The sequence below is a fragment of the Acomys minous genome (assembly GCF_964271855.1).
Source record: "Acomys minous genome assembly, chromosome: 19".
NCBI classification, from domain to species: Eukaryota; Metazoa; Chordata; class Mammalia; order Rodentia; family Muridae; genus Acomys; species Acomys minous.
Window position 1 is genome coordinate 16,186,113 of NC_140499.1, and position 10,268 is coordinate 16,196,380.

Here is a 10,268-nt window from a genome sequence, read left to right on the forward strand (position 1 = left end):
TTCTTGTCCAGTTCCCACCAACTAGAGACACAGGGAAGATAAGCAAGGCTGCCAGGCCTATCCCCCCGATAGCGAATTATATAAAACGGAGCGCAGAAGATGAATAATACAGATTTAGTCCTTAGTCTAAGATGCGTATTCATTTCCAGTGTCTTAACACAGCTTAAAGTAATTCATGACTTGTTGCGCCTGTGTGTGACTAATCACAAACATTAAATTATTGTCTTTGAAATATAAACCTGCTCAGGCATGGCTATTTAGAATGAAGCAGAGTGAAAATAAAGTAATAAACCCGTGCAGCTTTGCCCAACAGGTCATCTGACATAGTGTTATATTACTGTTGGGGAGCTTAGGCTCCCATATTTTACGGCTAGGTTTCCCTGACAGAGTTCAAATTCCTTTTCCATGTTGAAAGAATAATCATTCTTCATTGGGTCTATTGATTGCTCTCATGATACTTTGATGAAATAGCTCACCAAAGCAACTTAAAAACGTAAAAGCTTTATTCTGGGTTACAGTTCAAGGGAATCATTCATGACGGGGAAGATGTGGAGAGAGCACAGTGGCAGGGGCAGGAGGCCAGCTGGTCATGTTGTGTCCACACGCAAGAAGCAACAAGAGTGGATATGGAATTGACGGGGCCATAAAGCGTTAAGGCTCTCTCTCAACGATCCACTTCTTCCAGTGAGGGCCACCTGCTAAAGGTTTCGTGACATTCTCACAGCACCAGCAGATGGAGACCAAGGCTACAAACCCGGGAGTACCTTTCACACTCTAACTGCAGCGTTGGGAAGACAAATACGAGGCTTATTACACACTGTCTTTCCTACAGTGCTTATCTTGAGAGTATAAAGTCCAAGAGTTCAATGAGTGCACGTTTTGCTGTGCTTATATTAGTTTCATTTCTATTGCTGCAATAAACACCATGAGTGAAAGCAGTTTTGAGGGGAAGGGCTTATTCAGCACACAGCTTATAGTCTGTCACCCTGGGAAGTCAGGGCAGAGCTTAAGGCAGAAGCTGAAGCAGAGACCATGGAAAAACACTTCTTAGTGGACCACTTGCCCAGGGTAGCACCACTCATAGTAAGCCAAGGCCCCCCCCCACCCCAATCATCAATCATGAATCAAGAATTTCCCCCACAGGCTTGTCTACAGGTCAATCTGATGAAGACATTTTCCAAACTGAGATTATTCTTCCCAGGTAACTCTAGATTGTGTCAAGTTGAAAAACAAAACAAAACAAAACAAAAAACAAAAACAAAAGAAAACCCTTAGCCAATACTTTTTAAAAATGAAATGGTATCATAGAAGTGGAAAACTGTTTTTTAGTATACTTTCACCTTGAATTAACAGAAAATTCACTTCAGCTGCCCAAGCAACTCAAGATACAGATGTTTTTTAGTGACTAGTAGCCCAGGCAAAGTCAGGGAGTGTTGCCAAGGAGCTTTCTACCATTATCAAGGTTTTCTCCCCCTTTCCAAAACGCTATCAAAATGTACACTTTGCAGAATGTGAGCTTGGACTAAGAGGACCGCTTCCCCTGTGAATGAGATGACCTCATAGGCTGATATCTGGCTGTGGTGAACATGTGGCTATTTCTTTTCTCATGCATCTCTTTCTAGAGAGCGACATTTGATGGAAGCCCTTGGATTTCTTTCTCCAGGAACAGAACCACACGGCCCCTGCAAACAATCGCTGGGAAGCACGTGTGGCTAACAGGATCGAATTCTGGGGCGTAGCAGGGTGAGATGTCGAGCTGGGCCAACTGAGTTTCATTTGTCAATGGTGTCATGGAGAACCGAACTAATTGAGGCTTCAAAGAGGAAGAAAATGTCCCACATGAAAATATGTTACCTGTTGTCCACAGATGACTCACAACAACAGCTTACGCAGTTTACAAACGTGAAGATAACTGAGTAGCTCTTCTGTGCTAGACTGTGCTAGACCACTAGTGGTCAACCCAGCTGCAGGTCCTACTTACTGGAAGGACGCGGGCTTCTTTATCTCCTGACACTCTCAAATGGAGAGGTGAACTGGGCCGTCTTCACTCACGTCTGAAGTAGACGAGGCAGGCGTCGTTGTCAAAGAAGGCCCTGAAGAACAAGCAGAAACAGACAGAGCTTCCTCTCACTGCAGAACAAACTCTCCACCTATTAATTGTCTGGGGTCAGAAGGCAGCCCCTGGAGTTCTGACACCACCCTCCCCCTTGCTCCCCCCCCCCCCCAGAGAGAGGAAGGTCTCATGGAAACAGTCCTGCAGGACACATCCTCACGGCTGGGATGGTAAGAGTGCAAGTCCAAACACATCATGCTAGCACGGATGCCAAGGACTGGGCGATGAAGGTCTTGCCTTTCTCTTCAGTTCTATCTGCCCTCAGTACTTCAATTTGAGAGGCAAAGAAACTAGTTCTATTTTATTTTAGGACAGACATTCATCTTTATTTTATGAGCATGAGGGTCTGTGACTACCTGGGCACAGTATCCATGGGGTGCAAAAGAGGTTTTTGGAACTGGAGTTAAAAAATAGTCATGAGCCACTGTGTGAGTGCGGAGATTTGAACCCACATCCTCTGGAAGAGCAGCCCCTGCGCTTATCCACTGAGCCAGTCCTCAAATGGCTCTATTTTCAGTATGCATTCTTTTTTTTGTTGTTGTTTGTTTGTTTTTTTGAGACAGGGTTTCTCTCTGTAGCCTTGACTATCCTGGACTCACTTTGTAGACCAGGCTGGCCTCAAACTCACAGCGATCCACCTGCCTCTGCCTCTCAAGTGCTGGGCTTAAAGGCGTGTGCCACCACAGCCGAGCTTCAGTACGCATTCTTGTTCTCACCTAGAGCTGCTTCAGTAAAGGCCATGCCTTGTCAGTGAGAACCACACAGCTCCCATCGGCTCCCCTCTACTCCACCTTTCAAGAGCACATGCCTTTGAATCCACAGTTTGTTGGGTTTCATATGGATGCGTTTGCTCTTCTCTATGCCCACATGCAACTGAGTTGGATTCTAAATTCCAGCAGAGCAGAGACTGAGGCTGGGTGCCTGTCACATTAAACATTGAAGCAAAGAAGCCGTCGGCACAAGCTCTCACTTCATGCATGAAAAAGATGAGCACAGGAAAGGACCCTCAAATCTGAAGCATAAAGTCATATCAAACATTTCTACGAACTAGGATTCCATTGTTTGTGCTGAATATTAAATAGGTTTAAATTGATACATGAGTGTGTGAGTAGGTGTGTATGTGATGTGGGTGGGTGTTGTATGTGTGCCTACTGAGTGTGCCACTCCTGCTCTCTTTGCATGGATTCTAAGGATCAAACTCAGGTCATCAGGCTTGCATGGCAAGTGCCTCTACCTGCTGTGTCACCTCACTGGCTCTGTGGGAAAGTACCAGCTAACAGATACAGTAGAAATGGTAGAACAATTATCACTATAGCCGCTAATTAATATAGGTGTGACGACTCAACATATGCTAAACAGTGGGTAAATTGTTACTGGGGAAATAGATGTCACATGGTTTCCAAACATGACCTCACAGATAATGCGTTCATGATAAAGAATACAAAGCCTGTGTTTTTATCATGGGATGATGAGTGGTCACCATTGTAACCAAGTGATAAAACTTTGCCTCCTCAGCAACAGAATCTTTTTTTCTTCTCCTTTTTTTTTTTTTTTTTTTTTTTTTGTGATGTGCTGAGGTACATTGCCTGTGCTGTTCTCTTGCCAGAATGTTCAGCCAGAATCTACAATTAGGAAATAATAAGATAAGTGTGGATTATAGAATAAGCTTCACTGTAATAAGCTTTCCAAAACATCACTCCAAGTCAAATAAAAGGCAAGGAAATGCTTCTAGACTAAAGAAGACTAAACAGTTCTGGAACATGCCTCAGTCGGTGAAATGCGAGCATGACTACCTGAGTTCAATACCAGGGCCTATGTGAAAGTAGAAACAGTCTGTATTGCCTTCAGTGGAGGAAACGATTATACGGATACCAAGATGATGTCCCACGGGACAGAAACATAATAAAATAAGAAAGAGATGAAGAGATTAAAACACTTCATGGAAAATCCAGGCATGGAGAAGGTGTACTTGTTACCTCAGAGATGGGGAGGTAGAGATAGGAAAATTCGTGGGGCTCACTGACTAGACAGCCTCACCTGCTTGGCAAGTTTTAGGTCCCACTGAAAGACCATGTCTCAAAAAAAAAGTGGATGTCCTGGGAAGGATAGATGAGGCTGAGGTTGTCTTCTGGCCTCAACACACACATACACACACACACACACACACACACACACACACGCACGCACGCACGCACGCACACACACACACACACAAACACTCATCTGTTCGCCTTCATACCCAGGAACACAAAAGCTGACCAAAACATTTATGACTGCCAATCATGTAATAAATTGTCCTCAGTGGGATCCTGGATGAAAGCCAAGTGAAAGAGTGAGAAGAAATGTTCTGGGTGTGAATTAAAGAAAATTAAGTATTGAGTCTGAGTTCAAACTATGTTTTAGTTAAGTCTCTGTGTATACTTATGATCCTATGACCATGTAGCCAAGGTGACCATGTAGCTAAGGTACATAAGGTAGATATTCAGGGATGCTAATGGAGGATACATCAGGAGGAAGGATAGCTGGATTGATTAGAAATATGATTAATTTGAGTATTTCTTTAACTTTCTATAGATCTGAAGTTACTTCAAAGTAAGGGTTAGTGGCATAAAGTTTTAAAAAATAATACACTATATTTATGCATATTGAGAAAGCAAATTTTTTTTGCCAGTAGCACACACAACAGAACAATTTCAAAAGCAAAAGTTCATTAATAAACAGTGCACAGACAAGCCTGACTGATGCCTGGCAGGACAGAGAAGCTGACAATGATCCTAGCGAGTGCAGTGCGGTGGGCATAGCAAGAAGCACACACTGGGGAGGAAAGGACTTCAATGGGGCTGTCCCGGGACCTCCATGGTCTTCACAGGCAGAGCAGAAACCTTAGGGTAGAGCGTGAGGGTTTCAGGAGGGGAAGAGAAGTAGGCAGAAGGGGGAGTGCTGGGTCCTAAGCAGCATTCTCTGCTTCTTCAGGAAGATGTACATAGCCACACTCCAACACAAATCTTACTGTGCTGTATTGGTGACTGGGCTTGATTTCCAGGCTCGCTTTCTTTCTTTCTTTCTTTCTTTCTTTCTTTCTTTCTTTCTTTCTTTCTTTCTTTCCTTCTCCATAACTTATAGTTCCAACCAAAGGGCCACTAAAGGGCCTAGGCTCACAGTTATTTTCTTAGGTTTATGACAACGTCCTTCTTTCCCAAGCCCTGAGGAAAAGCTCTGGGATATGAGCAGTGCACGAAGTGGATGCTGAAACGTAACATTTCATGAGCAGTGGAGTACATCCTTTCCTAACCAGAGGATTTACAAACAGAGGGCTTTGTGCAAACAGGAAAGCAAATGCGCTGCTTTCAGCGTCTCATTTACTTTTTTTTCCTGTTGCATAAACATTTCCTCAACGTCTACATTTCCTAACAAGCCTAACAAGCAGCACAACCCTTTATGTTTGCCTGCTGCAGGGGCCGTGGTTTCACTCCTTGTTGGTGTTCTCTTCAGAGAAGACAAGCGCTTCCATAGGAAATGTAAAGCTCTGTATAGTTTTCTATGCTTAATGAATAGATACTTTATTTTTTTTTACATACATGTTGGCACTTGTATCCCCCATTTGGACTTTGTTATCAGAATACAGTGATCTTGTTTAATGTGGGAGTGCAAACTTGTACGACCACTTTGGAAATCAATCTGGCACTTTCTCAGAAAATTGGGAATAGTGCTACCTCAAGGCCCAGCTATACCACTCCTGGGCGTACACTAGAAAGATTCTCTACCATACAACAAGGACACTTGCTCAACTATAGCAGCTTCATTTGTAATAGACAGAATCTGGAAACAACCTAGATTCCTTTACACAATGAAATACAGCTCAGATATTAAAAACAAGGAAATCTTGAAATTTTCAGGCAAATGAATGGAACTAGAAAAGATCATCCTGAGTGACGTAAACCAGACCCAGAAAGACACAGATGGTATATACTCACTTATTAGCCCAACATAGATGTCCTCTGAGAGACTCCACCTAGTGGGGGATTGGGACAGATACTGGGACTCTCAGCTGGACTCTGGCTGAGCACCAAAAACTGTATGGAAGAGTTGGGAGATGGAAGGACCAGGAGGGGTCAGGAGCTCAGCAGGTAGCCCATCAAGGCCAGAGGATCTAGACACAGGTGGCCTGCACAAACTGATGCACCAACCAAGGACAATGCATGCAGAGAACCTAGACCCCCATTCACATTTAGCAATGGACAGCACATTCTCCATGTGGGGTTGGGGAGGGGGCCTGCTGCTGTACTGGTGACATGCACTCTGGTGCCCACAATCTCATCACTTCCCCTCAGCGGGGCAGCCTTATGGGCACACACACACACACACACACACACACACACACACACACACACACACACAAAAGGCAATGCAGACTCTCCTGATGAGACCTGATAGGCTGTGGTCAGACAATGGGGGAGGAGCCCCCTCCCCGCTGAACCTGTCAGAGGACTAGGGGAGGGGAATAGGGCTGAAGAGGGAGGGATGTGATGGTGGAACAGGAAGATAAGAGCGAGAGGATAACAATCAGGATGTAATATGGATAAAATGTAATAAAAAATTATTATCTCCAACACTATAAAAGATTTGCTGGACATGTCTTGACCAGGAACCCATGATTCTCCTGGGCCTACACTTTGAGGTGGCTCTCTTAATGGTTCTTGTTGTACCTGGGAAGACAGTTGCTGCTGGACTTGACTACTCAAGACAGGTTGGTTGCCAGCCTTCAAGGCTAAACAGCATCCTCTCGGTGTTTATTTCCGCTTTCTAACTTCTCCACTACTCCACTGTGAATTGAGAGACAAGTCAGACATTGGCAAGGTTAAATTATTCTTTTTTTTTTTTTGGTAAAATTGTTCTTCCTGCCAGAATTCCTCCTGAAAGTATAAAGACAAGACAAACAATGAAGCATGCGTTTTCTTCAATAAAAACAAACAACAGTCAGGCAATCTTGCACGCATGTCTGTGTGAGGGTCTCAGATTAGAAACAGATACGAGCTGCCTTAGGAGTTGAACCTGGGTCCTCTCAACCAGCAGCCAGGCTCTTAGCTGCAGAACTCTCTCTCGAGCTCCCTAATCAGGCAATTTTGGAAGTAAGCTTTCTCCCACTAGATCAACCAATCTATTATTTGTCTACTATATATCTATTTATCAGGCATCTATCAATTTCTCTGCCTCTTTATCATCTATCATGTATCAAATCATTCACCTATCAATTTATTTGCTTATTTATCATCTATTATGTACCTATCGGTCTGTCTGCCTATCTAGCTATCTTTGTCTGTCATATATCTACCTGTTTCATCCACCTGTCAATCATCTACTTGGTGTAACCATGCACATTAGTCACTGGTCTGCATCTACCATGTTTTCCACATCCACTCCTCTGGCCCCAGCTCCCTATGGGTAGTAGTGGTAATAATGAATATTTTCACAAACAGCCAACCAGGGACCTGTAAAAACATGTTCCTGGAATGCAATCACTCTGTTAGAGGGAAAACGCACACTAATTACTTTAATCTTCATCAGGCAGTTTCTAGGACGGACGTCTCACTAGCAGTGCACTACCACTTACCCAAATTTGGCATTCTCTTATCCTTATAACTTTTGCCATCTGATAAGTTCATCTGACACGTCATTAAAAATGTCCTTTGTTGTTGTTGTTGTTCTGGTAAATTAGAGAATCTTATAGTATGTTTATGGGGCACTGGGCTTTCTCACCTTTGAGTCTCTATTTTTCAATTCTTTTCTTACTTCAATGACACCTCTACTTTTGTTTGTATTTGTTTTCTTTCAGGATATCTTGCTGACTTATTCTCTGGTGCTGGGAACAAATCCAGAGCCTTCTCCATGATAAGCATGAACTCCTATCAACCACTGAGTCCTGTCCCCTCATTGGTTTGTTAGTTTTAATATGGCAAGTGTCACTCCTGAGACAGTGACGTGTCTCAGTGCTGCTTGTGGTGTCTTACCCTGAGCAGAAACTATGGCCATTTTCATTTAATTTTTATGTAGTCCGCATCCATTTGACGTTTTCTAGTTTTGCATTATTGTTTTGTTTAGAAAGACAATGCCCAACTATACATTACAAATCATTACTTTATATCATGTTTTGTGAGCTCTATTGTTTACCTTTTGCCCCTGCCTGTCTTGTTTGCGTGGTATACATTAGGAACACAATTAGATATCCCCAACTTGACAACAGATCTTTTCATTTTGGCACTGTTTGGGGCTGTAATTATATATATCAGTTTTTAGCACATACCTTCATGCCATGCCATTGTTTGTTTTACTATGTATCTATTCTTGCTTCAAAAAGCAATACTAGTTGTTTTCTTACTAACAATTTTCCTACTTTCTTTCCTTCTTTTATTCCATTCATCTCTCCCCTTCCTTCCGTCCTTCTTCCCTCCCTCCCTTTTCCCCCTCTTCCCCCTTCCTCCACCCTTCCCTCCCTCCTTCCCTTCTTCTTGTTGAAACAAGGTTTCATGTAGCCTACACTGGCCTAAAATTTGCTATAAACCCCAAGATGGCCTTGAACTCTTTCTTTTTCTACCTCCAAGTTTAGAAATAGAATTATAGACTTAGTTTACATTTTTTAAATACCTACTGAAGTAAGCCCCTTTTTTTGTTTACTGAAACCATTGACTTATTGCTTCTGAAGCAAGTTTTTTTATGTAATAAATTCAAATTTTCAAATAAATCACAACTTGTAGGTGCACCCATGTCCCAGCACTGGAAATTTCATGCCCAATTCTGTTTTATTACTTGTTTTCTGTTCAGTATCACCACTTTAGTCTTCTCTTCCCCACTATTAAAGATAGGGTATTATTGATTTTTATAAGAGGCTTAACACAACGTAGATAAAAGTGGCTGCCCTTGAAGAAAGGACTAGGTGTAAGTAGTGGATCACCTACTCACCTCCGTTATTTCAATTCCAAGTCTGTGACAGTGAGGGCAGTGAGAGCAGGAACGCAGGCAGGGCAGGAACCTGGAGGCAGGAGGTGGAGGAGAGGCCAGAGAGGGGTGCTGCTTAGTGGCTTATTCCACAGCCTGCTTTCTTACAGAACCCAGGGCCACGGGCCCAGGGATGGCATCACCTACAAGGGCTGGCTGGGTCCTCTCCCTCATCAATCACTATAAGAAATCTTATGTCAGCATTAAAAACAATTGAGGTTCCCTCCTCTCAGATGACTTTAGCCTTTCTAAAAACTAAAACTAGCCAGCACACCAGGGATTAGAGACAGAGCTGAAAAGACTGGGGAATGACTATAAAGAACAGCAGGAAGAAAGTCTCTGTTGTGATGTGCACTGAAGGCTACATGAATGACAGGTGACAAAATGGCACAGAGCCACCCACATATCATACCAGTGTAAAATGCGTTTTTGTTTTTTTAGTTCCAAGCCACCATTTTACTTATGTTGGAGAAACTAATCAAAAGTATATTTTCAAGAAAAAAAAAGTGAGGAAGGACACTTGGAGAACTTCAGGTTTACTATAAAAATATAATAATCAAGACGGTGTTCTATAGGTCCAAGCCACTGACTAACAAGCTCAGAAATACAACTATATAAATAACGTCTGCTGATCTTTGGCAATAGTGGAGATAATCAATGGATAAAGACGATCTTTTCAACAACATGTGCATGCATTAAAAATAGTTTCTCTATATAGCGATACCATTTCCAAACAAATTAAAATGGATCACGGTTCACAATCCTGTGGAAGTCCAAGAAGATAACACAAGAGAAAACACAGATCATATTGGCTTTAGACACCACACAAAGGCATGATTCATGGAGAAAATGGTGACAAGCTAAACCTTATTGAAATTAAATTTCTCTGGGGCTGGAGAGATGCCTCAGCAGTTAAGGGCATGTACTTCTGCCCCGGCCCGCCGGGGTTGGACTAACGCTACATACTTCTTTCCCGGAGAACCCAGTGCTGTTCTCAGCACTCACATGGTGGCTCACAGTCAACTGTAATTCCAGTTCTAGGGGATCCAATGCCCTTCCTCACTTCTAAGGTCACCAGACACACACTCAAGGTATGTATATACACACACAAACATTCGCACACATAAAAATAAACCTAAAAAACTGAAAAAATTAAAAATTT

The 10,268-nt window shown here is 42.8% G+C and overlaps 1 long non-coding RNA gene across 1 annotated transcript; it reads right to left on the reverse strand.

Annotated features, from left to right (window-relative positions):
- Positions 1-2,328: 2,328 nt before the first annotated feature.
- Positions 2,329-9,153, reverse strand: LOC311589908. Its single transcript, XR_014776688.1, has 3 exons — positions 9,071-9,153; positions 6,820-6,936; positions 2,329-3,082 (listed from the first exon to the last, which is right to left on the reverse strand). It is a non-coding gene; the product is annotated as an uncharacterized lncRNA (long non-coding RNA).
- Positions 9,154-10,268: the final 1,115 nt, after the last annotated feature.